The sequence below is a fragment of the Temnothorax nylanderi genome, unplaced genomic scaffold (assembly GCF_030848795.1).
Source record: "Temnothorax nylanderi isolate EJ_2023f unplaced genomic scaffold, tnyl_v1.0 TNYL_tig0182_pilon, whole genome shotgun sequence".
Classification (NCBI taxonomy): domain Eukaryota; kingdom Metazoa; phylum Arthropoda; class Insecta; order Hymenoptera; family Formicidae; genus Temnothorax; species Temnothorax nylanderi.
In genome coordinates, this window is record NW_027249244.1 from 141,282 (window position 1) to 148,833 (window position 7,552).

The 7,552-nt window shown below is 32.5% G+C and overlaps 1 long non-coding RNA gene across 1 annotated transcript; it reads left to right on the forward strand.

Annotated features, from left to right (window-relative positions):
- Positions 1-3,429: 3,429 nt before the first annotated feature.
- LOC139778394 (uncharacterized) lies at positions 3,430-7,256 on the forward strand. Its single transcript, XR_011719556.1, has 2 exons — positions 3,430-3,771; positions 7,073-7,256. It is a non-coding gene; the product is annotated as an uncharacterized lncRNA (long non-coding RNA).
- Positions 7,257-7,552: the final 296 nt, after the last annotated feature.

A 7,552-nucleotide genomic window follows, 5' to 3' on the forward strand; every position in this document is an offset into this window, starting at 1 on the left:
AAGTTATACATGTATTCTTATATATCATCATTAAAAAAAGGTTGGTATTGAATTTGGCGAAGATCGTTGAAGGGGTAACCGATTTACTTTGACGAGAATCGGGGAAGGGGTTACCGATTTCTGCAAGAAATTTATATTTAACACTAATGACAACTTATTTATTATTCTACGATTATTATTTTCGAAAATATAACAAAAAACTACACAACCGGTTTAAAAAAAATCGGTATTGAAAAATTAACCTGTATTAACCCGTATCGAAAAATTAACCCATAAGTTGTTATTCGATAGCTTATATATTATAGTCTCATTTTCTCTCTAAAGTCTATAAAGTCTCCAAAAGGGGTTACCGATTTCTATCTTTTTTAGATAAAAATCGATAACCCTTTCATTATTAGCAATTTTACTAAAATTGGCATCGAAAACTAAAAATACGCAACCGGTTTAAAAAAATCGGTATCGAAAAATTAACACCACCACCGCCATTCCCGAAAAATTCTACCCCTGTTTCATATATAATTCTTTACAACTCAGTTTATTAACAAATGAGTAATTCGCGGAAAACATTGCAAGAAAAAAATCGGTAACCCCTTTTGGAGACTTTAGAGAGAAAATGAGACTATATAAGCTATCAAATGACAACTTATTTATTACTCTACGATTATTATTTTCGAAAATATAACAAAAAACTACGCAACCAGTTTAAAAAAAATTGGTATCAAAAAATTAACCCCACCACCGCCATTCCCGGAAAATTCTACCCCTGTTTCATATATAATTCTTTAAAATTCGGTCTATTAACAAATGAGTAGTTCGCGGAAAACGTTGCAAGAAAACGTTGCAAGAAAAAAATTTACGGAAATTAAAACAATCACGTACATTTTTTTAAACAGAAATCGGAAACCCCTTTATTATTAGCAATTTTTCTAATTTTATTACATTCTTTAGTTCTTTTTTTCTACCCCTATTTCATATATAATTCTTTAAGATTCGGTCAATTAATTCCCGAAAAATTAGAAAAATTACGCAACCGGTTAAAAAAAATCGATATAAAAAAATTAACCCTACCACCGCCATTCCCGGAAAATTCTACCCCTGTTTCATATATAATTCTTTAAAATTCGGTCTATTAACAAATGAGTAGTTCGCGGAAAACGTTGCAAGAAAACGTTGCAGTCGTGCACCCGAAGTTACCCCCCCCCCTCCGGGAAAGACGTAGTTCTACGTCAAAACATACATAAATCGACAATTTTTTTCTCAAATAAACATTTTATAGACAACTTAAAAAAAACTACTTTGGGCTTTATTAAAATACTAGCTGGTTACCCGGGCTTCGCCCCGGAGGACATATGTAATAAGACTCTCGCTCTCCTTTTCCCCCTCCCCCTCCCTCTCCCTCTCGCCCTCTCCCTCTCTCTTTCTCCCTCTCCTCCCTCTCGCCCTCTCGTCCTCTCCCCCCTCTCTCTCTCCCCCCCCCTCCCTCTCTCTCTCTCCCTCCCTCCCTCTCTCTCTCTCTCTCTCTCTCTCTCTCTCTCTCCCTCCCTCCCTCTCTCCCTTTCTTCCCCCCTCTCTCTCTCTCTTCCTCTCTCTCCCTCTCTCTTTTCCCTTCTCTCTTTCTCTCCCCCTCTCCCTCTCTCTCCCTCTCTCTCCCCTTTCCCCCTCTCTCTCTTTCTCTCTCTCTAAAATGCTATAAATTGAAAAATATTACTTTTTTATCGACTGAAATGCAATTCTGTCGTATACAATACTTTGAGATTCACTCAATTATTTCCTAAAAAATTGGAAAAATTTCGTAACCAATTTCCAAAAAGATACCGGTTCCTAAAAAGATCGGTAACAAAAAACTATACAGTTTATAGCACTCCCCGGGAAATTCTACCCCTATTTTATATACAATTCTTTAAAATTCGGTCAATTATTTCTCGAAAAATTAGAAAAATTAAAAAAAACCGGTTTCCAGAAAATCGGTAACAAAAAACTATACACTCTATAACATTTCCCGGAAAATTCTACCCCTATTTCATATACTTTTAGTAAAAATTTGATTCATTGGTTTCCGAGATCATAGCGAACAAAAAAAAGGCTAATTCGAAAAACTTCTGATACCGGTTTCCAAAGAGATCGGTAACAAAAAATTATACACTTTATGGCACTTCCCGGAAAATTCAACCCCTGTTTTATATACAATTCTTTGAGATTCCGTCAATTATTTCCCGAAAAATTGAAAAAATTACAAAAACCGGTTTCCAAAAGATCGGTAACGAAAAACTATACACCCTATAACACTCCCCGGAAAATTCTACCCCTATTTCATATAGGCTTGGTAAAAATTTGGTCCATTGGTTTTCGAGATCATAGCGAACAAAAAAACTGCAAACCCTGTTGCTTTATAATAATAGTATAGATAGTAGTATAATAAGGCCCGAACCTTAAAAAAAACATTTTCAAAAACTTTAATACATAAAGGAATTTACAAAATAACGAAACAAATAACATTTAGAAAACTTTAAAAAACGAACAAAAATGGCAAGTACTGGATAAATTAAAACAAATAAAAAATGTAATAAAACTTACGAATCTTTATCGGGAGTTTTTGTAGAACACAGCAGCTGTCGCTATCTCGCGCGACAATCGCGGCCCCGTTGGCGATAAGGCGCAGGAGGCGCATAACTAGTGCGGCGTTGCGAACTTATGTTTATTCTCTACGTGTGTATAAAATTTTAATGCGCTTGCACCATTCTAAATATGGATTTGACAGGTTGGGCCTTATTACACTCCGGTTACCTTATTTACCTCAGGTACCTAACTTTACTAACATAATATGTTACAACTTACATGTTATGGTTATAATGTGTAATGTAATCACGAAATAGATAAAAAGTGTGCAAATTCGAAACTTGCACATTGCTTCCTTATCATTACAGATCGCTATATCATTGTTCCTCTTCAGAGCTAACTTGATGTTTTTGAATTACAGTAACATAATTATTATCATAAAATAGTATAGTTTCCTTATGGAGAAAGCTTTATGAGCGAAATAAAATGATGAGGAAGCAATGTGCAAGTTTCTAATTTACACACTTTTTTTTATTGTGATAAGATTTACTGCGTTTACTCGCACAATTTTTAGGATTTTAATAAAAATAATTTTTTAATAGTTAGATACGAATATATCTAACTATAAAAATATATCCATATTTATTAGTTAGATATGTATATGTACACTGCCGTGTTGGAAAGTTCCCAGACACTTGCCGACACGGCAGTGTATATTATGATAAATTATCGCACTCGTGCAAATAAAAATCTGAAAATGTTTGAATCGTGCGATGTGTACTTTTAGTATATCCGCTATACGATATATAAAATATTAAATATTGTGATTTTACATATTTATATAGTAGTAATAAAAATTGTGATGATTATCTTTACGTGCGTATTATACTTTTCAAACTATGACGTAGCTCACGATGCTTGATATATTTCGTCGTAACTGAAAAAATAAAAAGTGTATGTTCTCTACTTTATGTTCTTGATATACTTTATCGCCAATGTATAGATACAAGTTTCACTATAAATAAGTTAGACCACGAAATCAAGTATATCAGTCGCGAAATACGTAGCAAGACGTAATACATTTTATTTTACTACGAGAAAGCGAACATGAAAGCTGTAATTTTATTATTCGCTTTAATTGCGATCTTGGTCGCAGTTAATATTCCGGCTATTAATGGAGAATCTTTGGCTAAAGCTGATCCTGAAATTTCTATGGTACGATAAATTTCTTTCTATTTTTTAAATATTATTCTAAATAATAATTAAAATAAGATGATATATAATTTCGCGTATGTAGAATATTGCATATGAATTTATTTGATTGCTTATTTTAATCATTTTTAACCAGTTACATTTTTACCTGTTAGTCATATATTTTCTACAACGTAAGCAAGTAAATCTTTTTATACGGAATACGAAGTTCTTTATGTATTAGTTTATGACTTGTTATTTATTATTAGTGACAGTAATAAAAGATCCCGCATTTTTTCTACGTAAAATAGGTCCCGACTAATTTTCTTCTCAAATTCCGTATACAATTAGACGTATCATTAGATAGAGCAACCATAAAAAAGATTTTAAAAATTCACTTTTTCGAACTGTTGATTCGATATAGCTGATAATGATGCAGAGTCCGTATTATACAATATTTTGAGATTTGCATTGAGAATTATTCTTGCACAAAGAGAAAGAGATGTAACGATAAAAATTATATTAGGTGTCGTTGGCTCTGGATAATCGTCCTTATCCTACGGATTGGAGAATTAACTGAGTCTGAGTAACATACAATCAAACTATTGCAATATTTTGTGTTGTGTTATGGCAATATATAATTAATCCATGACGATCGAAATAGAAAACGATATGATATATTTTAACTTTGTCATATCAAAGCACTTTTTGAATATAAGTTTTTTGTCAAATAGAGTATCGAGAAACCTTCAAAAAACTAGAATATATCCCATACAGCACACTTGTCCAAAAGCGGGACATAAGACTTGTCTAAAAGACGTTTAGACATCTTTTAGACGTTTTACTAAAAGATGGCTAAAAGACGTCTAAAAGACGTCGAAAAGACGTCTTATGTCCCGATTTTGGACATGGTGCTGTCTGGAATATAATTTCTATCGTTACATATCTTTCTTTTTTTACAAGAATTATTTCCAAGGCAAATCTCAAAATATCGTATAACACGGACTCTGCATCATTATCAGGTATATCTCTCTAAATTTTTTGGAGTAAAATTTTCATTCTAATCATGAAGTTACTGACCAGTTCACTCCAATAGAGTAAAATATTCGCTCCAATAGAGTGGATTTATTCACTCTAAGGTGAAGAGTTTTACTCTTATTTTTAAAGTGAAGTCATTAGAGTGAAGTCATCACTCTAAACTTCACTCCAACTTGAAGTGAAATCGCCTTCCCGCTTCCCGCTTCCCGCGTGTTCAGTTGTTACGATGGGTGCGTTCAAGAGACACAGCCGTTGTTAAGTGAGCGCTCAGTGATTCTTTAATACGATTGATACTTATACTTTTGATTATTCTCCGGATCTAAGTGTAAAAACCGATCGTAATAAAGAATCGTTGAGCGCTCACTCAACGGTTGTATCTCCTGAACGCACCTAGTGAATAAACAATAGTGAAGCCCTGTGAAGCTCTCGCCGTTATTCGTATCGCAACTCGTCGGCTCGCGTAAAGATACACGGCGGCGCGGCGGCGGTCTCGCGCGTGACTTGGCGCGAGACACTACCCAGGTAGCACATACACGTTTCAGAAATATTTTATAAGCGTTTTTCCGAAACGTTTTATAACCAATTTCTAGAAACGTTTCTCATGAGTAAAAATGTCCATTCGAAAAACGTTCGATGGAACGTTTCTTTTCCGATAAAGTAACCTTTAAAAAACTATTATAGAAACGTTTTGTTTTAATGATAAAGACATTTAAAATTCCTGCTTTTCACGTCTTTTGAACGTGTTTATGACGTCTTTGAGATATGCGTGAGAATGTTCTAGAAGCTTTATGCATATATATACCATCTATGACGTCTATTCTTTTTCGAAGAAATTCCTGAACTGGTGCACATTCGTGCAATAAGTTAAAGTGAAACAGAATATACTTCTCTCACTCTAACTTAATTGCATTACTGATGTGCACCAGTTCAGAAAGGATTCTTCAAAACGGAACACACGTATAAATGTTCTTTTAATGGCCACGTTCAGTAGAACGTTTATTTTGCAACTGTTGGAAGTTTTCTAAGCTCAGATTTGTTCGATGACAAATAGATTAAGACCGGTAGGACAAAATTAATTTAAGTAAATAAATGGATATATGTTCATGGATAAAATGATTTATTTTGTGCAATAATTAGTGCAATATAAATTTAAATGTTTTAAAAAAGGCTATTAAAGCTATTATATATATGTATAGATAAAGCAAATTATAATTTTGAAAGGAAAAATTTAACAAATAGGTATTTTTGTTAACTGTAGAAACGTAAAAAATATGTTTCTTAAATCATGGTTTCAAAAACATTTTTGTTCAAACGTTTCTTAATGGTTCTTTACGGTTATGAAACTATGTATACGTTCAAAAAACGTATATGAAACTAATATGTGCTACCTCGGTACCGTGTCTCTTGATTTGTTGAGTTGTTTCAATAAACAGGGTGCTCCTGGAAGTGTACTTTTCACGTGTTCTTAATATAAAGATATACTTAATAAATATACTATGAAGTAGCTCGAGAGCGTCGAATTATTCAGTGAAACATGTCACTCTTTTCAGAGTTGAAGAATCACTCCAAGTAAAGAATGAATAACTCACTTTTTCGAAAAGTAAAATTTCACTCCATTTAGACTGGCAGTATTTTCATTATTCCTAGGAGTGAAATCTCACTCTTTTGGAGTGAGATTCTACTCCAAGAAATTTAGAGAGATCGTTTCAACAGCTCAAAAAAGTGATTTTTTAGAAAAATCTTTTTTGTAGTTGATCTACCTAATGATACATTTAATTACTCTAATTGTATACGGAATTTGAAGAAATACGGTCGGGATCTATTTTACGTAGAACAAGTGCGAGGTTCTTTACAACAAAATTAAATTTACAATTCGTAAAAGCATGGATTATTTATATTCTTACACGTAAATATAATATTTAAAATGTTTTTTGTTAGTTTTACCTTCAAGTAATATTTATCAAAATATGTGACACCGCAGGCATAAAAAATGTAATAATTACTTTTATTTGGCATATATCTTTTAAACTACCATACACTTCACGACGCTTGATATATTTTATGATATTTTTATTCCTTTAAATTTTTAAATCTTGTGTTATACTTTTGAAGTTACGCATGGCAAGTTAACAAAACATGAAGGAAAGAAATCAAAATTTGTATATTTAATGTAATATGATATTTTTAAACAATAACACCGTCTCCATGGTTTCTATAATTATCTTAAGGTTTAAGTATTATCATTATATTGTAACGTTTATTAAGGAAAATATATTGTGTATTTCAGGATACAATAACAAGTTGGGTCAAAGAGATAATGGAAAAGCTTAAGAGGAAATAATACGGAAATCTTGAGAGTATTAACCTTGTTAATATTTGATACATTATTGACGGACCTGAAATAAATTATTTAAATATTTGTGAATGTTTGTGAATTAAATAAACGCAGCAGCAAATTAAATTAATCTTAATTATTTAAGTCAAGTTATTTAATAATATCCATAGAAACATTTCTTAATACAAGATAGCAAGACCGAATATATGCAATATTAAAATGTGTAGTAAATAATAATTTCTTATATAGTATAATGAGGAGTAAAGCCCCTTGCACAATGCCAGGCAACAGGCAATAGGAACAGGAAATAACCAAAAAATCGTTAATTACAACCTAACAAATTCGCATGCTATGATTGGTTGGCAACAGGCAATAGGCACAGAATTTCCAACGTGACGAAAACTCTGTGTCTATTGCCTGTGTCACTGTTTA